Source organism: Cuculus canorus, chromosome 6 (genome assembly GCF_017976375.1).
Source record: "Cuculus canorus isolate bCucCan1 chromosome 6, bCucCan1.pri, whole genome shotgun sequence".
NCBI classification, from domain to species: domain Eukaryota; kingdom Metazoa; phylum Chordata; class Aves; order Cuculiformes; family Cuculidae; genus Cuculus; species Cuculus canorus.
The window spans coordinates 13,039,336-13,064,076 of record NC_071406.1 but is presented as its reverse complement, the minus strand read 5'-3'; the positions used below and the strand labels follow the sequence as shown (position 1 = coordinate 13,064,076).

The following is a 24,741-nucleotide window of genomic DNA, read 5'->3' as shown; positions in this document are numbered from 1 at the left end:
CTTTAATTCAAAATGTTTCAGTTTTCCTTCCCTAGCCAGGAAAGTTAAGGCTGCTCCCTCATTCTATCTACTCCTGATATTAGATCATATTCACACAGGCAGTTGTTCTGATACAAGTCCTGCTCAGTTTCAAGCGCATGGCTATGGCAATTTCAGAGTACTGCTGTCTGCCATCCCCTGTAAGCAGACAATGACAAACAAAGCACATTTATGTAAGTGAGGATTCTGACATTTATTAAACCAATTCCAGTATGATAAAGTTAACTGAGGAAACTGATGACCTGACCACATCCAGTCGGCACATGGGAAGTAAATACTAACTTCTCCCTGAGAGAATAAGCAATAGCCCCAGTAACATTCAAAATCTGATCTCAAGGATTGGCCTGGTAAGTCAGACAAATCTTCCTGCAGAAGACTCCTCTAAAGTCATGCAACTCATGATTGATTGAATTTGCTTTTCTTAAGAATACTACAATTTTCAATCCTGGATTCAGATGGCTTCGATCTAAGTTGTATCCATGATGGCTTGAGAACAGCAAGCTTGAGAACAAGAGCTTTAAAGACTTGAAAACAAGAGACAAATAAAAAGGATTCAATATTTATGAGCCTGTTTGCTTCCAAACATGACTTTTTAAAACCATAAGGCTGACAATATTAATGCCAGCATGTTAACAAGCCACAGTATGCATTGTAATCGCATGTGAGGATTAATACAACTGAGAACAGAGGAGACAAAGTGCTTTTTCCGAAATTGGAAGCTGAGATAAATCCATAAAAATAGCCAGGATTTATTAGCTTTGCTAATTACTTTAGTACAGTGCATACAAACACCTAAATAAGAATCACAAGCCCATGTGCTAGGCGCTGCTCAGACTGCCTTTGCCCTACACTGTTTAAAAAGAACATAATAAGAGACAGACACAGACATGCACACAAGGGGGAAAAAAAGTGAGAAGATAAAAAGATAAGGATCTCTTTTCCGCAAAGTCATCCTTGGAAATACAATACTCCCACAGTGCCCCTTCAAGCCAGCCACACAGCTTTCCCCCCAGACCTCAAGAGCATCAGGAAATCCACAACGCACACTTTGGAAAAAAACACACACCCAAAAGGCCACATGTTTATATATACTTTCAATTTAAAGCATGAAACCAGCCTTTCCGTACCCTGCACTCACCCTTCCTGTCACCCACAGGCTCACTCTTGTGCCTTTCAGGGCACCTGCCTGCCCTTCATAGCCAGGTTCTCCATACAGAGATACAATTATCTCGGAACACAGACTTCCACAAACACACCAACTATTTCAGGGGCCATTAAACAGCCCACAACAGGGTGTTACATCTGTATTTCACTGCCACAGCTTTCCCAGTCGACTGTGCTTGAGGGTGCTGCCCCTTTTGTTGTTGTGCACCCTTGAAAACACTCTTTACACTGCACGGGGTGGGAACAGGCCAGCAGCAGCCCCCAGCACAGACCCCGCTCCCTCCTCACAGCGCTCTTGTTCACAAAATTTTGCAGATAAAAACACAAAGTGGGTTGTATACCAAGAGCCCTAAAGACATTAAGCAATGAGAAAGGCTCACAATGGATCAAGGGGGTCTTTTAGAGTCAGAAACTCTCTTTTTTCCAGAACTATAGGAATTAGTGGCATTTCCAGACCGGTGTAGCTGTAAGGAAAGCCATCCTTCATCCCTGAAGAGCAGATAAAGCTATCCTCTGTGCTGCGCAGTGCCAACATTGTTTCTCTTCAGTTTTAGTGAAGTTTAATTATTAAGGTAAATAATTATATAAAAGCAAGCTAATTACTCTGCCCTCATTCACAAGACAGCAAATTTCAGGTCTGTAAAAGCACAGGAGCTCCCTCAGGCAGCATCTCCATACACACACACATTGCAGGGATTCCTCTTCAGGTTGAAGAGGAAGCAAAAAACTTTTCCCCTCGTCTTCACCTCTAGTTTTCAGCCGGCTCTCAGCACTTGCTAGAAAACTTACAGCAACAGCCTGGACTGTCTGTGCTTGCAGCGAGCCTCTGCTCTGTCAGAAATTCAGGTAGCAGGCAAAATAAGCAGTGGAATTATCCAGCTACCGGTCATCCACACAACACCCACCACCCAGGAAACAGCTCACTTTGCCTGGGTCGATGGTCAACCTTGCACAGACCTTATTCTAAAATTTACATAAATGCAATTAAAAGGCACAGCCATTCAACAGCAGTGAGAAGTATGTGTCATTAACATGTAAGTAAACTGAAAATAGAGTTGCTAAGGGACATTAATGATGTGAAACCTTTAGGGCATTACCAGAATTTGGCTTAAGCTCCATTCCTAAACATACCTTTTTCCCCAAGTAATTTTTCATCTCACTAAGAATAAGAGTAGCGTCCCAAATATTTGCTTATTTATCTTCAAATCTGGTTTATGCATATTCAAAAAGGACATTTGCAAGTGGCTCAGAGAAATGAGAAATCACATCACAAAGTATTAGAAAAAAATGTTTTAATTTAGTTCTTGGCAGGCTGCTTGGAGCGTAGCCACTTCTGAAACCCAGTCCTCTGTTTCACAGGGCTGTTACCCAGCAATGCCACAGGAAAACCGCTACCAAAGACAGAGCTAAACTGAGCTCCCAGGGAGACATCTGCTGGTGACGGCTTGGGTTTTACTGGCCAAAACCCAAGTGGAAAAGCAGATATCTGGGGAATCAATAGATGAAGTTCTGCCTTATCTGGACTGTCCATACCCTATATGAAGTGAATTAAAGGCACACCAGGAATCTGCAGCCTTTTAACGGACATGCTTTTCACTCGCAAAGGACAAGAGCACCCAGTGCAGACTGATCAGGTGCCTCCAGCCCCACAGACCAGGTTCAGGTTTCCAGCTATTAGCACCATCTGTTCCCATGACATCATAGGAAAATGCATCTTCTCCACTCCCCAACTGGCATTCCCTGCACAAATCCCTCTGCTTACTCCAGTAATTATCACAACTGTAGCTCAGATCTTGACTGCTATAACAGGCATCACTGTCAACAAAAGGAAACCGCATTTTATATTGCTATCACTTACTGCTTCCTGAAGGGCTGCTCATTTTCTATACAAGCAGCGCACTGAGGGGTAAAGCACTGACAACTGGTACACAGAGCTGTATTAGGAAAGAAAGAGGATCCTGACATTTTTAGGACAAAGCACTGACACAAAAAGGCCAAAAGCATCTTGCTGCCTCGGGTTATGCAGAGCAAACTGGGGGAGGGAGGGCAGAAATGCAGGAGGAGATTTCACTTTCAGCCACCACAGAACATCCTTCCCAGTCCAAAGCCTACTGCTGCACACAAGTCCTGTGGCAGAAACTTTCTATAAATACCTACAAAGAGAGAATACCTCCAAGCCAAGAAACACACATGCAGTTATTCCTGAACAAGGCTGTCAGCCTACATCTTCTATTCAGCCACAGAAAACAGGAGCCAGGACCTCTGTCTTGAGATGTTCAACTGCCTAGTTAAAGGCTAATGTAAGAATGGAGGTACTACAGCTGCAAAACTTGCGTTGTTATGCACATTACACATCAATGACTCCCACCCACAGTGCATTGCCTGATGCATAATTAATATACTTTAATTAGATAACCATTTAAAATACTGTAAAATGCTCAGTGGGGCAATAACCATGCAATAAGAATGTCTAAAACTGCAGGTGGTGGAGACAAAAGGAACACCATGAAAGGAAGACTGGGGAAGCAATGGGCGGTGACTCGACACCCTATGTATATTTTGAGAAAGATTATCAGCTGCAACAACACGGCTTCACTAAGGGCAAATCACGCCTGACAAATCTCATAGCCTTCTACAACAGGCAGTAAGGGAAGGCAACTGACTTCATCTACCTGGACTTGTGCAAAGCATTTGACACTGTCCCACATGACATTCTGGTCTCTAAATTGGAGCGACATGGATTTGACAGAGGGACCACTCAGTGGGTAAGGAATTGACTGGATGGTTGCACTCGAAGACTTGCAGTCAATGGTTCAATGTCCAAGCGGAGACTAGAGACAAGTGTGTTCCTCAGGGGGTGGTACTGGGACCAATGTTAAATATCATCTTTGTCGGTGACATGGACAGTGGGATTGAGTGCACCCTCAGCAAGTTTGCCAACGGTACCAAGCTGTGTGGTGCAGTCAACACGCTGGAGGGGAAGTGATACCATCCAGAGGGACCTTGACAGGCTTGAGAGATGGCCCTGTGCAAACCTCATGAAGTTCAACAAGGCCAAGTGTAAGATCCTGCACCTGGGTTGGGGCAATCCCAAGCACAATTACAGGCTGGAGGGAGAATGGATTGAAAGCAGCCCTTATCCTGGCCTTGAACACTTCCAGGGATAGGGTTGTGGATGAGGAGTTGAGCAACGTGGTCTAGTGGAAGGTGTCCCGACCTGTGGCAGAAGTGTTGGGAATAAATGATCTTTAAGGACTCTTCCAATCCAAACTATTCTATGATTCTACAAGCACAATGACCAGGAATTTCTACCATAAGGAAATGCTTAATCTTTACAAAGATGCATATTGCAACAGCCTGTGAAGGCACATATGCAAACAAAGCATACAGACAAGTTATGTTTATTTAAAAATAATTCAAAGTTGGATTTTTATTACCTGGCTATGCTCTGTATCTAGAAATAGTTACCAAACAGTGGTTTGAGATGTTTTTGCTGATAGAAAAAAAACATCTGGCAAAGGCTTCAGGAGCTCCTGGGACGGTAAAATTGCTAGTAGGTTAAAGATCTGGCAGCATCCACCACTGCTGTTAGCAAAGAAAAGGGGAAAGGGACAGGGTAACTACCCGGATGCAGATTCCTCTTCTGGAGTATTTAGTAGAAGTGACTGGCTGCATCAGCCCTCCTGGAAAGAAACAAACCCAAAAAAGTTTCTGCTTCTGCCTACTCTTAACTAACAAAACTAACACAAGGAAGAGGAGCATTTTTGCCCCACCACCACCTCAATTCACCTCTACGCAAGCAATCAAGCAGGAAAGCAGGGGCTGGCTTTGATAAGCTGCACACAGAAAGGATCCTACAACTCATCCTTCAGGACCATCCTGCCAGTGCCAAAGTTTGCAGCTCACACCAGCTTTCATAAATTCACCTACAGAGCTCAGACCAGCATCTCGTTAGAGCTCATCTATTTCCAATCGACCCACATCACACCCATTTTGGTAGATACTAGCAGAGAAGCAGCAAGTTTGCCATCAGTGAAGCCACCTTTGTTTGTTCTGTTTTGAGACACTGGGAACAAAAATATCCCAGATTATGAAAACATTCTGGACTCTAGTGACTGCTTTGAAGGAAAAAAAAAGCAAGCAGCACTCAACCTCAGAACACTATAGCATGCTTTACTTTTAGTGGAAAATGCTTGTTCAGTAACTTTTAAAAGTTACTATGGATTTTCAATAATGGTTACTTCTTGTAGTACTTTGCACAGAGTTCTTTGTGTATGATCTGAATAGGATTATTTCCATTTTTTGACACACAGCAGAAACAGAAGCAAAATACCCTCACGAACAGGCTGACTCCAGATCATCGGGAAAAGTCAGAATCAGCAAATGCAAGAAGATATGTCCAAGTATAGGATTTCCTTCATTCAGTCACCATCACACTAGGAAAAATTCTGCTTCCAGCTAATCGTCTGGCTTTATACATTGGGAATGAAAGTGAATGCAAGGCAGTGCAAAAATTGACCTGATTAGTTTTTAAACACTAATAACTCAGATTGCCTTCTATGTGATTTCAAATAAGCACGGAGAGGTTTTGGTAACCTACGTAGGGGCCTGTTCGACAGACCCTTCAGTACAGTGTATGGTTTCCATGTGGCTGGATAATGGAATCTTAAAGAATCAAATTCATATTTAATATGACTTCAAATAAGCAAAGCCTGAATTCCTGATCTACAAGTGGAAAGCTTCAATTCCTGAGACACATCAGTTTCTCGAGTCTTCTTCACCCACCCTTCAAAGCTGCATTTTAAGCAAACCATTGCCTTAAGGAAAACAAGTCATGGGGAAGAAGGCTCCAACGCCAAAAATGTGTCACAGCTTATAAAATATTAACTTGGCTTCTGTTTTCCCAAAGCTTGTTTCCCCTCCTGCAACTCCTTTAAAACAGAAGATAAAGCTCCTTCCCTCCATGTTTCTTCCCCATGAACAAACATCATCATTAGCTTCAGCAAGTAAAGCAGTCATATTCAGGAAGGAAAAAGGAAATACAAAGGTGGAGTCAAGACGCTGCTGAAACTTCTGTTGCTTTTGTCATTAAAGACATCAGACTATCAAACATGATTTTCATATTTCAGAGGCCATGTGAAACCCTGAGTAAGTAGAGGGACTCTATTGTGCTACAAAGAGAAAAGCATTTTTCCCAAAGCACTTATAAAATAAATAATGCAGTCAAAGCACAGTTAAAAAGAATTGATATTACTCAGACTTCATATATAGGAAAAATAAGTGCAAAGATTCTCCTCCCTTTCTTCTAAAAGAAAAAGGGCAGTCAAAGAAACACAAGCGCTTGTGTGTTAATCTATCTATTTAACATAATGCTGCCTAACCCATTATTATTTAGCCTCCATCAATGGCGCTGTTCACTTTCTCCTTATGGCTCAGCATCCTAAGCAGTCTGTACCCAGGAAAAACAAACTTGGCACTCAGTCATCTAAAATTTTCTGCCATGACTGAAATTTGGTCACAAATGCGACTCAGTAATTAACTGATAACACAGCTGGTCATTCGAGTTTTTTAGTAACCATCCTGATTTCCTCTCCTGTACTGTGTGCAAAGTAGAAAACTTCCACAGCTGTTACACTCATGAAAGAATGATGAAAGAATCAGTTTCCTCACATAAAGCTATTTGCCACATCAAATAAAAATATCAGTCAGGAGCAATTAGGAAATCAGAATCAGAAAAATGTGATGTGACAGACCAGTATAATCTCCATTCATCTGACCTGAATTCTACCAGGTCCTTTATCATAGCTCCTATAGCACTTGATTGTAGACCACCTCACCCACCAGAAAATCTAAACAAAGGGACTCAGGGCAGGCTAGTTTTGACCTTAGTCATTTGGTTTAAATCAAAACTTAGAACCTAGTAAGAGGTGGTGGAAGCTATAAATAAACATATTTACAAGCAGGCAAAAGATCTCCTCTGGTTCAAGGACAAAGTCTGTCAAGTAAAAACGAAGGATGAATCTGCCTCAGGACTCAGACTCACAATCAAATTATTGCTGCTTAACAAGTTATAAGACACCAGCTGAGCCACGGTAACAGCCCTTGTGCTGCTCTTAAGCTACAGCAAATGTAAAGTAATATAATTTAACCTAGCCCTAAAGAAAGTTAAGCCAAGCAGAATCACTCACATCTACCACAAAGAATACAAACATTAATCACAACCCAGTTAAACATCTTATTCTGGATATAGCCATTACAAACTTCACAAAACAAATACTGACCTAAAGGGAATTAGAAGACATTAAAATACAAAGATATTCCCATGCAAAAGCTGGGAACACTGATGGCAGAGCCTGCCTTAGCCATTTTCACTACTGCTGGAAAAAGAGTCACATCTTTCCTTAGCAGTGACACCTCTTCACCAGTGACTCTGCCAGCACAGTGCAGCTGATGTAGAACAAGATTCAGCATCAGGTGAGCACTGATGCTTCAAGTCCTACCATCCTTCTTCATTCAGAAAAGGCACTGAAATCATTAAGTGAGGCAACATCAACAGCAAACATTGGCATTCATGAAACTAAATGCCCCAGATCTGAAAAGCCACAAGGAATGTCAGATTTATGCAGATGCAAAGAAAACCTCCACCCCAGTCTCACAGATTAGCTTAGCCACCAATTTCCATCTACGCAGATTTCTTGTTTCACACAGGCAAAGCTGCCTCCACACAAGACTTAAAAGGAGACAACAAGTCAAAATTAAAAAGAAAACAACACTTCATTAATATAAGGAACCATTTTCTAAGCAGCTTGAGATCTTTCCTCTCCCTAAGGCAAGTCTGGCTGGCACAGCTATTTTGTACATCTGTGACCCTGAAAGATCACTGCATTGATAATTCAAACAGACAAATGCGATAGCAGCTTCCTCCCCCTTGCACCGAAATGCCTGCTCAGTAGAGAGCTGCCTCCTTTCGTACATGACATTTCCACTTTATTCCTAAACTGCAAGCTGCGTAGTGTAGTCCATATAAAGGCTCAGCTTCTAGAAAAATGCCTTCCCCTTTGCAGCAGACTGCTCATCCTGCAAGCAGTGTTAGAAACTCTCTGACAGGTTCTCAGGTTGACATAATGGTCTTCTACTTGGCCTTTTCCAGTGCATTTGCCCGTAAGTGATGTCTAGGAAGAAGACATTTGTTTTTGAAGCTCACTATGAAGATAATCACCCCAAGGTTAGTATGTGCAGTCTTCAGACTACAGACACAACAAGCAAGAGCAGAGGGAAGGAAAGCTCTTCCAAGCATCTTTAAAACCAAAGACAGGAAGAGGACACTTCCTAACATCTGCATCATCTCCTACAGCCCTATTTTCACTGAGTATTTTTCAGATGATTTTGTTGCCATCTTCCCTTCACTTCACACTGATATACAAGAGGAAAGATGACTCAGCAGAGGTGCAGAAGAGCACTGTCTCTATTTCACAAGAAGCAAAACTGATTATTTTCTTCAGAAGGGCAAGTTCACCCTGCACATCCTCACTCACATGTGATGCTCTGTAACACACCCAGGTACTGTATGGCAATAAAAAAGCCTAAGTTCAAGTTGATTAAGGCCCTTTGTGTCTCATGCCCTACATCTGCATCCAGATGCACCTAGGATTTATATTCCAAAGCAGGAACAAAACAGAATAAGGCGTAAAGAATAATTAAAATATTTTATTTTAAACACATTTCATTTCAGGTACAGGAGCATGCCTCGAGTCAGTGGTACAAACATTACCAGGATGCACCAAGACTAAGATGGCTTGGATCCGCTTTCTAGTATTAAAAGTTCACATGAAAGACTCCTTGAAAAATGATTTCTCCTTTTACGCATGTCAAAAAGGAGTATATGAGTTGGGAAGAATTAAAAAATGAGGGTAAGTTGCTCAAAACACAATATGTTTTGGAGTAAAAACTAAAACAAGGGAGGTGATGGTTCTTGTGTATAACCCATTTCATAATAGCCTCACCCTTGATGTGCAAAGCTACACATCTGTGTTATGTACAAGTGCATATACATACATATTGGGTAGTTTCTATTTACTGTATGCACTACTTGGTGCAGCAACATCAAGAATCCAGGTGACACCAAGATCTTCCTTCTACCAGCTGAAGGAGGCACTGAAGCCAATCTGCAAATCACAACAACGAGTTACAGACTTGATCCAAATGTTTCATTTCTGAACCTCTGACTTCTTGGCTTATTCATTTGGGTTTTCACAGCGACCTGCAGCCCTAAGGAGTGTATCAGTCCCAAAGTACAAGCAACTTCAAACGGTTCTAAAATAGTTTGAGAGACTCATTGTTTCCATTTATTCATTCACCAAGCAAAAGGAGCTTGACAAGCAAATAATTTCATTTTAAAGTATAATACTGCTTAGAAGCAACAGTGAGATTCCAGGCTTATGGATTTGCTTTACATTTTCACAAGTCACAAGCAGAAGGAGCGAACATGTTGGTGTTATGCTACATGTAAATAAGTGCTAATACTCACTTTGACAGGCAGGATTACTATCTGTTGGCACATTAAAAAATGCTCACAAACTCCATGACTCAAACACTATCAGGTATGGAAGTGGTAATAGCACAGAGGAGGTGTGAAAAGCGGAGGCAGATACGAGTACCAAATTAGCAAGTTTTTATTATTAGCAGCTGTTTCCAAGCACTGTTCAGACTATCTGAAGAATCAGTATGAAGAACTAACATTAAAAAAATTAGCATGAACAAGTGACTATAGTCTATAAAGATGAGAACTGAAGAAAACTGAAAAGTATCAGTAGTAGCATATCAGAACATGTCAGCAGACTGGATTGCAGAAGAAAAAGCCACATAAATCTCTCTCCACTCAAGTCAGTAATTTTTAGCACACAATATAGGCTGCTGGTGCCTCATTGTGTAACCAAAATAACAAGGAGTGCTCATAGGGCACTGCAGTCTGACAAAGGCTGTTACTGAAAACCAAACACAAGGGGCAGACTAGCAGCACTGCTTCCAGAAGCAGCAGGAATAAAAACTTTGCAGAAAAATAACATCTTATCAAATCCCTAAACCCAAATTCTGTACTCAATGTGTAGATAAACCTTCAGCACGTCTGGAGAAGGCAAGTACTAGTTACAGCTTTGAGTGCCAGACCACTTCGTTCCTTTTACAGGCATGAGCACTGAAGCCCTGTATCCTTGCAGGCATCCCAGAAGTAAGATTTCTGTCTAAAGATAATTATTGTTCATATATGGCCAACTGCTTTACTGGCTCTCGGTCTATTCAGAGAGAAAAGGTTCTGGGGCTTCACAGAACACAAGAGCAGTATTAGACTGGTTCATCTGAGGCTCACAAGCCAACCACTTAGGTCCCTTAAGCCACCTAAATCACTCACCTCCATTACAGAGTAGTTACTTTATTTCCAAGCAGCAATAATCATTATTTTGTCCAGACTGGAACTGAATGGTTAGACAATGGCTATTTACCATTTGTACTGCTGGGGTAGTCTGAAGCAACTGGTGACCAGCAGCACCTCAGTCCACTGGGTATTGCGCAAAGCCCCACGGTTCCCTACACATTGGCAATCACTGGACCCACACTTAGGAGCCACAAGCCAGCCAGGGAAGCAACCTTTGAACCATTAGCCTGCATATTAACCAGCACCTGGGGAGCTTTCTGTCCCACGTTAACTCAATTGAGCTAAACAGATGAAACTATGCTGACACTGCCCCTCTGGAGAGGGTCTCTTCTTGTCCTTATTTAGTTTGAAGTAAAGGGTCTGTGAAGGGATAAGGAGCCCTTTGCCTCCTGGCACTATTGAGGGAGGAATCCTTAAGTTTCTCATGGAATTAAGGCACATCCTAGGTTTGAACTTCTCCCTGCGTGCCACATTCTCACTTAGGTTCCACACCTGAAGAGAATGGATCCTTTACAATAAGCAAAAGGTCAACCACCACCTTGCTAGAATGGAAAAAAAATAAATGAATCCCACCACAAACGGGAAAAAAAAGGGGACAAAACTGAGGAATTTCAACTTTCTAAATGAAAATGTTTAACTAAAAGCAATAACAACAAAGCAGCCTCAAGCCTGTCCAAGTCTCACTACTGCAAACACCACCACTATGCCGGCAAATCATCTGGTTCTCTTTAACAGCCATCTGTGCTTGCCTTCACTTAAACCAGAATTAGCAACAGAGGAATTGGCATCCGTGGCAGAGAACTATAGATTCATTTTCAGCTTTGCTCCAGAGATTAAAGCAAGTAAGATCAGGTGTTTTAACTGGGAGACATGAAGACGTGACATTTCAAGGCCACTTTTACATACTGGCATTCACAAGAAGTAAAATGCTCCAATTAGCCTCAGTTTGAACTGCTTGGCTTGCTTTCTTTCCCATGCAAAGCTTCAAACGGTCCCTACTATTGCACTCCTCCCCAACCCGGAGACTGAACTGATGAAGTTTTAACTGAAAAGCAGAACAGAGGAGATGGGCCAGAGAGCCTCCACTCCCTCTTTGTCTTATAGTAGATTTTGTATTCAATTTTTAAACACTAGAACCAGGATCCTTCTAATTCATGCTGGCATCTGGAAACCCCCTCGCACTGACATAAAAGAACCACTGATAACTACTGCCTAGAACGTGGTGGGGGCCCCGTTTCTTAGCCACCTAGATTACATTTAAACCTGGCTTACTTAGCTTCCTTTGGCAAACATTATTAAGGTGGTCAAAAAAACTCCTCTGTCACCAAGATGAATAAAATGCGTTCAAATATCATGAGTTAAAATAAATGCTTTGTTTTTCTGCATGGGGAACTGGAACACACAGCTCAGACAGCGAAATAAAGCTTACCATTACAAGTTAGGTTCTGAAGACTTCTAAAAAGAGTATTTTGAAGAATGGCAAGAAGATTAAATGGAACAAAATAGTCCGCCTACTAATTTGTAGCAAGCTGCTCTTCAGACAAACAATTAGAATGTATCTACAATTAAATACCAAGCTTTAAGTTCTTAATATTAAAATCTAAGTGTAATCATCTTAATTCTTTATACATATATCCATGGTCCAACTTGACAGTCACACTGATGACAGACCAATAAAACTAGAATAAAGTATTCTCATCAGTTCTAGAATAACATCAAATCAGCAGAGGATGTAAATTAAATGATACATGCTGCCATTTATAGAGGTGCCTCTGTTTTGGCTTGCAGGCATTTCATGCTGACACCAGGCTGTGTTGTTTGCTGAGGTCATATTTTCTTCTGCTTTTAGCACTGTTACCATTCTAGAAAAACTGCAGCATTCAGTAACAAACACAGCATCTCAAATGACAATGGCAATCTTTGTCTTAAGCTTACTAACACACACAGCTATAAAAGTACCGAGTAAAAAGACATTTGATTACTTTGGAGATCTTTCTACTGCCTCCTGCTAAAGGAAAAATAAAATCCTAGAATAATTTAGGTTGGAAAGGACCTGTGGAGGGCAAGTGATCCAACCTCCCTAAAGCAGGGCAGACAAAGCTGTACCTCATTGCACAGGGCCTCATCCAGCCAAGCGCTAAAAGTCTCTATGGATGGAGATCTTCTTAGCAACCTGTTCCAGTGTTTCATTCACTATCCCCAAAAACTATCAGCTCATGGTAAAAATTAGCACAGCGCTGTCCCCTCAGTCCCTGTTGTACATGAACTACTGGAACTTGCATAAAACCTAATGAAAATCTCTTGCTGGAAAAGGTCTTAATTCCAGTTCAGAGGTATTTTGGAATTAGTGATCTCTGTGTTACAGGTACAGAGAAAGATTCTAGCCCAAAAATTAAAAGATGAGCTGCTCATCACAGTCTTTCATTGGCATTTGTACTGTGCTGTTTTACAGAAATCGCCCCCATGCCGTAAGGGAGCAGAAACCACCCATGTTCAAAACCAGCTGGTAGGGTAGTTACCGGCCAAGGGTGGAGAGCATTATCAAACATTGCCCAGTAGATTCTTGCATTAGACTGATAACATACAACATTTTCTGGGGCATGCAAAACATTTTCTGGTTTAGACAGCTCTGTGATCCAGCCTTCCCAGGAGGAAGCTGGTGGAAAGGGCTGAACCATTTCCTCAGGCCCAGAATGGAACATCCTACTGTAGGTGATAGAGTCCCCTGCCTGGTTTTATTAAAAACATTGCTTCCCATGGTTGTCAGGCAATCATCTTTCACCACTGAGAGTAGCAAATAAAACACTTCAGTTTTTAACTTTATTTTTAATGCTGACTAGGGGGAGAAAATAAAATAAAAGCTTCATGTTTACTATTCAGCAGGACCTTGCGCTGCCCACCTCTGCCACAAAACTCCGCAGTGCCCCAGTGTCCTACCACATCTCTCACACTCTCGGGCAACAGAGAGTGCAAAGGCACTTATACCACACTGCTATAAACAAGAAATAATTTGGACAAAATAGGGACAAGGCTGCTTTAGAGCCTATAACACTATGCTTCAGGAAGCAATATGAAGGGGAGCAGCAACCAAGGAGCACAATGTTCATACCCAAGACTCATCCCAGATTCTGTTCCTTGGAGAAGGCCCACTGTGGTGAGACAAGATCCAGCACATAAAAAAAAAAAACCAAACCAAAAAAAAAAAACCACCAAGGAGCAAACAACAAACAGGAAAGCACTAGAGACAAGGATGAAGCTTCTTAAGGGGGAGGGTACGGAGAGTAAGTTTCAGTAAGCTGGTGCATAAAAATTTTGCCGGTGGAAGCTTGGGATCAGATCTTATTTAAGTCTCCAGTGAAAAGGAGCATGATTGTCTCTCCACATCACAGAAGCTCCATGTGATTAGAATTCTCTGCAGATCCAGCTCCTGCCCAGCACAGGGCTCAAACAGCAGGAGCGTAAATGGGAGCTGAAGTGCACTGGCAAAGCTGCAGCGGGAAAGAAGAGTGCCCAGCCCTGCCTTTCCAGGGCTGGCTGCAGGACTGCCCTTCATCTCTCCTGCTCACAAGCAAGAGCTGGGGTGTGTTAGGGTGGTGGGTGTCAGGGAGAGGGAGAAATATAAATGATCAAGAACAAAGTTAGACCCATTCTTCATAAAGCAGACCTAATTAGAAATGTCTGATCTCATTAAGAGACAGAGCTCCACTAGACAGGGGTTCCATTACTCAGGAGAGATGTCTGTGGAAGACATGCATGATTTCTTAAAGATGTACTCTTTTTTCTCTACCCACACTGCACCAAAGGGAACAGCCTCATTACGCAGCAGTGAAGGGTAGCACCAACTCCATATGTCAACCGCATAAAGAAAACATTGGAAGAAGCAGTGCCAACCCCATATATATACAAAACTATTTCATATACAAAACTATTTCTCCCTTCCCTCTGAAAAACTAGGACTATAACACCCATACGATGCTATTACAATATAGTCAACCAGCAGTTTACAAACGGCCCTGTTCCATTTCCTGTTTAAATCATTAGAAAGCATCCATTAACATAAAAGAGATCAAATTTGAACTAAAAAAAGAGTGTAAATTTACCTTCCTTGCCTCTTCATATAAGCATCTAAAACACTATCAAACCACAATCCATTCTGGTCTCCAATGAAGTCCAGGTACAAATCACATCCACTGGACATTAGCATCTGCATCTAATACCAGAAATGTCCATGTCAAGCATCTAAAGGACTTTTGTGGTGTTTTGATGAGCTCTGAAGGAAGGTGGGTCAGGTCTGCCCACAGGAAAAAAAAAATCAGGGCTGGAAATGTAGTTGTATGTTTTGCCATTCTTGAGAAAACCAGCTCAGGTGACACTGTACAGTGATTTAAGGTATTTTTTTCTCTTCCTCTGTCAGGTATTGTTTGTGCTAAAATTCACCTGGCTTGATTCTGAAGGCCAACTGCAAAGCAGCAGCCACTAGCAGCTTTCCTCATGGAGTTCCGGCTGCAGTGAGCTCCCTGCAGGCTACACGTAGGGCGTAAACCAAGCCAGGATTATTCAGGTCTGTCTGCAGTTTTGGACTTCAAGAGAATAAACAAGAAAGATACTCAAACTGCTTTGTACAATGCAACAAAAAGATTCCTTTGACAGAGCAGCAAGGCAGAATTAATTCCTTCAGCAGAAGAAACCTAGTCATTATACAGTATTTGCTGTCTTAATACTACAAAAAATAGGACACTTTTACTTATTATAGTTTGGTTTTGCTCTATTTCACATCACTGTATCTATTTAAGTTACAAACAAAACACTTCAGCCAAACATAATGAAGGAGAAGGGCGACGTAATGCCAGACCAGGGCCAAGTACAGACAACGTATTAACTGTACTTCCCACTAGAGTAACAAATGAGCATTTGTCCAGTCCTGCATTTAGAAGAAAAAAGGTCCTCTTCATGCCCCCAACGCACATGGCTGTAACTGCAGTTATTGTTCTACCACTGTATGTTAAAACTGGATACACCATCTGTATTATTATGTCTTTCTCAGAAATGGACTTGGCAGTCAAATCTCACCCAGCCTAAGGTTAATGATTCGTATATTTGAAGCGCCCAGATATGGGAACACCTTCAAGCCTGCAAGCATTTGCTCTTAGGTTCTTCAGAAATTAAGCAGGTGCTTTTCAGTATAGACACTTAAATAAAAATCTCACTAAGGTTATGGTAGCTGCAGCTACTGGGGTTATGCTACTGCTCTGAAAGGGCAAGGATGCTGCTCTTCATAACCAGCAGGAGAAACATGGATGCCTCACGTACTCTCATTAGCCCCAAAATCCTATCCTATAGTTCACTGATTACGTTAGGGTGACTGCTGGCCTCAGAGGCTGCTAATTACAGCAGCCACGCTCAGTTCACTTGTTACATTCTCAACCGCAAAAACAACTTCATCAAATAAATGAGAGCAGCAGCATAAGAATTCCACAAGTGTTCCACAAGATGTGCAAGAAATTTCATCTCTCCCCAAGCAGTCATAATCAGCAGCCTCAGCAATGGCCAAATGACAGCAGTTTAATTCTAACTGGGACAGTGATTCTATATAAACCCAGCTCAGAACATTCACTGCTAAGTATCAGGAGCCTGTTCAAGAGAATCTAGCACCCAGCCAATATACAGAGGAGGAACAAAGACTCTCAACCCCTCCACCATTTTTTGTGGAGCCTGAACTATCTGTGAGCCTTTGGCAAAATTTCCTGCTCAAGAACACTTCTGTAATTCTTTCCATAGCAGCAGAAAGCATGTGATACCTTCACCTGCGCTCGATGAGGTACACTACTGTGCTTCTCCAACAAACACTACAGACATAAACAAAATACAGACTAAAGACACAAAGCACTACATAGATAAACAAATGTGACCCAAATAAGCTTCATCTACCTGCACAACATACAATTATGGGATACTTTTTACTCACAACAGGTTGCCCTTAGCATGCCACTCCTCCTTTAAAATATTTGAGTAATTTGTATATCTGTCTCCCAGAGAATTGTTGACAATTAAAAGGCTGACTTCCAAATCACTGTTACATTAACAATAGATATATGTGTGCGTGTGCAGGTGTATGAACCATCCTACTGATAAATTTGCCCCTGGAAGAGGCAGTTTGTAATAAATGACAAAGCTCAGAGATCAGAACTATGGAATTCAGAGTTATCCCCTGCATGCGCAAATGTCACTGGAGTTATAATATTGCTCCAGTCTTGATCCTTAAACTGTTTTTCACAAAAGATCTACAAAGAAGAAAGCTGGGCAAAGCAGGACAGAAGGTACCAGGAAACTGGTCAAGATTTTTCAAGACAATGACCACCATAGATTTGAGACAGCAAGAGTACTAAGCATTACCAAAATGTGATGAGCTCCACAGCTTTACCAGGTGTTACTGCAGTTTCCCTGTGAAGGTTGTAGGATCTTTTCTAAATCATTCTAATTCTTGTTACGGACACTGGACAGTAGATTCACCCTTACAATGTGTTCCAAGATGCATGCATTCTCCAAGACAGCCGTTGAGGTCCCTCAGATCCACACAGTACTTTCACCAATAGGGATGACGAGAACAGGCCTTGTGTAAAGAAGCTCACCTCCAGACATGCAGGATATTCATGCATTTAATCCCCACTGGTGTTAATTGAATTGTGCATGTTAATCTTTGCTCATAAGGTCCTCAATAAACAGCATCATCTCATCAGTTAGCTGCCCACTCCTTTAGCCTACATTTCATGTTGGTTTGCCGGAAACACCCTGAATTGCATCAGTAGAGTGGTTCTGCTTGGTTACTCCAAAAGCATTGTCAAAATACCATTTCTGTGTTTATATAAAATTACTGGCGGGGGGGGGTAGGGAAGTGATGATGCGCACACAATCAAACTCTGGTCTGCTGCTTCTTTGCAAGTGAATCCTAGGGTCAAGACACAATAGCACTAACAACTTACACACTTGTTTTTCTTCTGACATTTGCTACTACCACAGTTCAGGCAACCAACCGTGACCTGGAGGTCAGGCATTTCCCAGCAGATAAAACCAGCTGGACTATGCCCCAGGCTCTTCATTCCACCAGCTGATTTTTCAAAGCTGAGAAGCTCCCAGCATGATAAAATCATCATGCTTCATTAACAACAGATATGTGCTTGTTTTCTTTAATAAGCAGTTAGGTACATTCATTATTCAACATAATTCCAACTTCGGAAAAACAATATACTGTTCTCAATTCCTCCTTTGACCTGGACAGGAGTAGCCAGAGTAAAAAGGTCTGTCAGCCGTAGATGGTGACAGTGTCCTGTGAAAGGTGATGTAGTTCAGGATGAGAAGTAGACTAGACAGCTTTTGGTGTTTTGTTCCTGGAGCTGGAAGACATTTACTGACTGCTCACAAGTAAAAGCACACAAATGCATCCCCTGCCTCCTCTAAAAATAAAAATGTAATAATTGCCATGGAAGAGCACTGTGAAACCATAATATTGCAAAACAATCCAAGCCCCTAAAATGAAGAACTGCCTGTAAAAAAATGGCACCTACTGTCACATGCAGTATTAATTCCATAACATTCAATTTCCCCAGGTGATTTCCACCTTCAATCCATTACAAAAAGAGCCGCCAATTAACTCCTATCTTTAGATAGTAAGTATCAATACAAACCCATGGTCTATACAACTCCAATCATCTCAGACTTCCTAAATTTAGTCTACTACATCCTCAGTGCAATAAGGATTTCAACAGGACAACGGGTACATAAAGTGGAGAGAAGAAGGGAAGAAAAAATGAGAAGGATGCAGCTTTTGCAAAGATGGCTAACAGAAATCATTTCCTCTGAAAGCTGAGACGAAAGGCATGGGCTTCTGATGTACCAAAAATAGACCAAATACACGCTTCCACCCTGCAAATTAATTCTTTACAGGTGAATAGATTTAGAGCTCCTCTGCCTTTCCATTTCACCTAGTCCTCTCCAGTCTCTCCAATTGCCACAGATACCCTTTCTGTTACAGAAACACAGTTAAAGCACAAAAACGCAGAAAAGTCAGCGATGTCTCCATTTGGCACGTCCTTGGAACTGTAATACAGTGTTATTCAAAACTTACAACCAATTTAAATAATCTTCCCATCTGATGCTGCAAAAGAAAACAGTTAGGAAATAAAAACCTCAGTGATCGATCAAAAACATCACAGTCCAGCCTGTCTGAAAATACCTGTCCTTCACCTCTCACAATCTGTTCAGTTCAACTATATAAACACATCCTCTTCTTTCACCCAAATACATGTATCAAATACAGAAGCTTAAACTGCGCGTGATGTTGACACCAGGCTGCAGATGTTTACAAGCTATTTTCAGCTGTTCAACTGAAAATAGCCTGTAAACACGTAAATAGCCTATGTTTAACTTTTACAGCACAATTGCTTCAGTCTCTTCACATCATTAAAAAGAAATTTAACAGGCAAATACTCAGACACTAACAAATAAAGCCATCCATCCCTGCGACACATTCATTAGCACCCACCTTTCCCTGTAGTCATTATCTGCAGTGCTGCTGAGGTGCTGGGGAAGAGCACTGTGCTCCGAAGCAGCCTTACAGTACATGTCTCTCGGCAACTTCGCCACCAGAAAACTCTCCACCCTCCTGAACGACTTGTGTGTGTGACCCAGCTGAGATTGCCACCTCTCCTCCAAAATAAAAGCCGGCTCAGCATTCAACCGAGAACCGCGTGTCCTGCCATGCTGGCTCGCTCACATCCCTCCCATCTAAATATAAAAGATTAAAATCCAGGAGGCAGGAACATGCTTATTTACAAAGCTGTGTATTACACAGCAGAGCTCGTCTTGTCCACTTGTACCCTCCACAAGGATGTACCACCAGTTAATAGAACTCACTCAAGTATTGCTCAGAACTACTACTGCTCTCAGCCCCTGTGCAGGTGAAGGGATATTTCCTTGCTTTTTTTATGCCACAGGAATACTGAGTCAATGAAATGAATTTTCTATTTCATTTTCTATTTCAACTCAAAAACAGTATTCATAGAGAACAAGCCATAAGGAAAACTAAATTGCAGGAGGAGGTATAAATGCAGAATAGCATAGTGCAGCGTTTGCTGTTTCAAACCCTCTCTGTATTATCAAAGACAGTCGCTCCTCCTTCCACCATGTAATCCTGGTGCTTAGATGTGTGTTGACAAACAAACAAAATCCCACCCACAGACACATGGCAATGCCTGGCACATGTGGGTGATTTTTCCTACTTATAATAGATACCAAAATAACATTTCAGTGACTCTGCTTTATTACCACCAAAACACAGGAAACTAGAATAGTCTTCGCTTCCATCTAATCACCTCCAAGCTGTCAACTTCATCATAAACAGAACAAATTCAACAAATAGCATATTTACCTTAAGCAATATCTCAAATACAGAAGTACTTCTATTCAAGAGTAATATTGTTCCTTCTTCGTAGGCTTTCAGTAACTGAAATTATCACATCTGCCATTTCAGTATTGTTTAAATTAACCTGCTTACCCTTAGAAGACTAACTCAGAGAGGCAACCACTGAAACTACATCATCTCCTTACCTTACTCTGTGCAAGTATCTGTAGGGGAGAGATCTCAGCTCCCGACTTTTGGCTTTAAGATCTGCTTTGATTTCCTTGCAGCCCAAGACCGCTGCCTCCTCCACTCCTGAGCACAGTCAAAACTCAGCATAGACAAGAAAGTTTAATCCCCTCCCTACCCACAGGCATCATATTGGCACATTGTGTGCCTGCGCACAACAATATAGAAGCATCTCCCAAAAATTTTGTGCCATCTAAATAAAAGGAAGGATTACATCAAAGAATGTCCATATTATGACGTTCACAATGAGCCAGAGTATAAAAAACAAACGTTTTGGTAGTACCAGCTTCGGTTTGGATTACCCCCTATCAGCCTGTATCTCTCAGTAGATCATCGAGTCATTCTTTATCTGTCCTGAAACTTGATTATAAAGTCTTCTGGAGTCCAGGATCTGATCCAAAGACAATTCAAATCCAAAGAAAAACTGTATGCTTTATGTTCAGGTCTTTCCAGCCATAATACAAGGAAGCCCATGCAGCATAAATTTCTTGGAGTCTCTGTTTAAGTCCAATAGCCGCTCTCTGTATCACGTCCAACTAAAGATCATCGCACAATGCCACGCAAAGTCAGCAGCTGACTAGCTGGCAATTATTGGCTCTTTCATGCTGAAAATGTATTTGTCCCAGGGGAATAAAGCATCTCCGTAATTAGCAAAAGCAGTTACACAAAAAATAATTAGTTTGCTGAAAGCCCAAAGGGGGAAAACCTATAATTTTTGTTTCAAGAGGTTGACTAATGATACACCAAATAATACAAGAGAGATGCACTGAGAATCATCGAGAAATCCAACATGCATTTTAACTTCATATTCTCGCTATAAGAGCTGCTGGTAGCCTAGCAACAAGCAGCATACTTTGGCATGCCAAAACCTCCCTCTGACTTAATGAAACACCTCAGATCACCATGCAAACCTCCCCCACCCCACTACTCATTTAATTGTTGTATTACTAAATGATAAAAATAGAACCTAGCCAAAAAAACAATCAAGCAATACAAGATAAACTCAGAGAAACACTAGTGGACCACAGTACAGAAATATAAGTAAATATAAAAGACAAGTTATTTTCATAGACTTAAAATTCATATTCTGATTAGAGTTGACTCGAGTTATTCATGGGATCAGAAAATGCCCTATTATTTTAAGCACCTTTTCTAGTCAATTAAGATTTCTGTTTGTCTGCGTCTTGGGAACCACTATTTAAAAAGCCTTTAGCAGCTTACTCACTAATCTCCAAATCGCACCCGATATACAAATGATGCTGCAACTACTTTCATTTACTCAAACCCTCAGTGAGCTGGTAGAGAAAACTTATCCCAAACAGTAGTAGCAGAGCTAAGAGACCAGTTTTAGTCATTAGTCTTTGACCAATTCTTTTGCCATATTTCACCATTGCAGAAGCCACAGTTGCTTTCCCACCTGCCCAGCATCACTATGTCCTGCAGTAAATTAGGTTTAACAATTACTTTCAAGTCTTCCAATTATCACAAAGCCCCAGGCCAGGAGCAGTGGCACAGTTGTGAGTGACACTCTGGCCAACAGCTTGCTCTGGGTTACCCACCAGAGAAGTACAGATTCACCATATTCACCCATAAAAGCAAATAAAAACAAGTTAGACTTGATCTTTGTTAGCGAGCTGGGAACTCATGATACAGCTTCAGTTATCCTTTGCATTTCAGAGGCATGTGTTAACCCTGAACAACAGAATGCCCTTGCCCAAGGGGTGAAGTCTGTTACTTTTCAGCCAGGTCCGTTCTGCAGCCAGTATGCACCCAACACAAGGAGGAGCTCAGGGCAGAAAACTCAGCATGAGGGAGCTTCCACGGTGCCATTTCACACTGACATTTCACGCTGAGAGGGGCGTACAGACTGCAGTCTGCACGAACACGTGCCAGTCTGCCTCCCAAAACCTTGGGGACAGTCACGAAGCCTTTGTAGAGCGAGAACGAGTACACTCTGGCTACAGAGAGGGAATAGCATAAGCTTTTAAGACACAGTACAACTCTACCATATTGCCTGAAGTCATCTGACCGAGGCCATATAACGCGAAGGTTAACACGTTAGTAGTGTGTTCACACACTGACCGCCGCTACAGGCCATGTCGGGCAGGCTTACAATCTAAAAGGAGAGGTACAATCATGACAGACTGACATCCCCCACAATCAATACTGTACTTTGCCAGTCTCAAAGGATTAACAACACTGACACAGCTGCTTCCTGAGAAAGGGCAAATCTTCAGGATGTGCAGTACTTATCATCTTTCCCGGTGTTTTTGACAGCTGCTGAAAGTGTCACCTTTGTTCAAAAGCTGCAGGAGGTGTCAGAGACACAAGAAACCTGACAAATTTAGCTCATCTTTAGGCCATAACAAACTTGTGACTATGGGTGAAGATAAGCCTCCTCCACTGGCTTATACAACCTCAAAAAGATAAACTGGAAGCTGCACAGAGCTGCTGACATGTTAGATATGGTCAGCCTGTGTGCTCTATTTGTGCTGTGCTCAGAGGGTGAGGAAGAAGTAACAAACCAGTCTATAGCACTATGGGAAGCCGAGCCCTCCGCTAGACGCACAAAAAAGAAGTATTAATAACATGTTCTCATTATTAATTTAAAAAAAGTTCTAATATGCGAAGCTAACTCATGCAACTACAGATTTTTTTTATTGTTAGGAAAGATGAAAAGGTCCTGTAGAGCAGTGGGAGAGGCCTTTCCACATCTTGGTCTTTGATCCCATAACACTTCTCCATTCCCCCCAACTCCCTTTCCTCCAGGCTACTCTTCAGTCTCAGTGCCAAAACAGGAGCTTTGGCAGTAGAGAAAAACTAACGCACACGCTCTGGGGATTGCATCCAGCCACAGCACAAGCAAGGACAGTGAGACATCAGCAGATCGGGTTATGCAGAGTGAGGAAGACAGGCATGCTTATGTATGGAAGCAAAAAAAGCCTGTCCATGAGCTCAAGGACATGAGAAGCTGTGCAAAACCTCAGGCACTGTATGAAAGCTAAATCTTTATATTCATCTAAATAGTGACGGAGGATGGAATAAAAGAAGAAAAAAATAACTCTCAATGAAGCCTAAAACGAGCAGATCTAACACCCATAGCTGCTTTACTTGTACTTATGGACAAAAAAACCCCACTCATGCCTATGGAATTTTGAACCAAATGGTCTGCTTTCTTGGAAAGAGATGGCACTCTGAGAAATGTCAGCCAAGAAGAGGTCATCCCCATAATCCCATCTTGCTCCTGCAGCCTTGAATCACATCCCAGCGTGCACCAGAATGCTCAGTCTAGAGATCAGAACAACCTCTCAAAAGCCAGTGATGAGCAAGCGATGTGTCTCATACTGTTCTGGGACATACACATGCGAAAATGACTGCACAGCTAAAACTTGAATTGCAAATCTAAGTTAACTTCAGTTTCTTGCTTTTAACTGATGCTTAATCTTACACATCTCACCTATTTCATACTAAATACTCAGCCGATGCTTTTCCATATCACGCAAAAGCATAAGTTAAGCCTATTCCATCACGTGCACTAGGTCTTCAGCATTCCCAGACATACAAGAAAATCACATCACACTTTGGAATAATCCAAAATGTAACTTCAGAATTTTCAAATAAGTCCATTTTATTATTTCCTGCAGGAATGAAGTTTACTGTATTTTAAAATGGATACAGCAAGAAGAATGGTGCCTAGGAGTGAAAAAGACTTTCTTTCCTATTTAAAAGAGCAGAGACCTTTCTACATTCTTGGCTTCTAAGACCATGGGGACATCTCAGCCTTGCAAGGGATGCAAGCTTGATAAAGAACCCGCAGCACTGAACCCATGTTCCTTCTTTCTGCTCTATTTGGCTGTTGGCAGAAAGATGAATTCCTTTACCAATAATTCTCCCAAGAACCTATCCCTAAATATGAGTGATACTTACTAAAAATACTTCCTAGCTCAAAAGCTTAACTATAAGAAATGCATTAATAAGACATGTGTTTTAAAAGCAAGCAAGTACTAGTCTCAGACAAGAAAAAACAGAATCAAGGCTCTGATAAGGGCTTTGGCTATCAGTCATAAACTGTAATACAAAGCACACAAACTTAGGAACTACAAAATACAATCCCTAAACAATATAAGCTTTAAATAGAATATTAATGCGTACATTAAAATCTGCCATTCAGGGCATTAAACTGTAAAGACTTCTTCTTTTAAATTACTGATTTACCTTATGAACAATTTAAACAAAGACGCACAAGGACTCAAAATCAGAAGTTCTATATCCCTAATGACACTTCAGGAGAAAAGAAGGACAGCTCTAACACCACCTTGTGCTCTTGAAACTTAAGCTTCATTGTCCTCCTGACATTGCTCATAAAACAGAGCAGACTAGACATCAATTTATTTTCTGCAAAAGCTATATATTTCTGAATGATCACCCAACACTTGTCTTCCCTAACAGAACACTTACTCTGTGT

At 41.5% G+C, this 24,741-nt stretch overlaps 1 protein-coding gene across 7 annotated transcripts in view; it reads right to left on the bottom strand.

The window, feature by feature from the left end:
• Positions 1-24,741, bottom strand: part of CLASP1 (cytoplasmic linker associated protein 1) — a 168,521-nt gene that overhangs the window by 99,705 nt on the left and 44,075 nt on the right. The gene's annotated exons all lie outside the window — the stretch shown is intronic.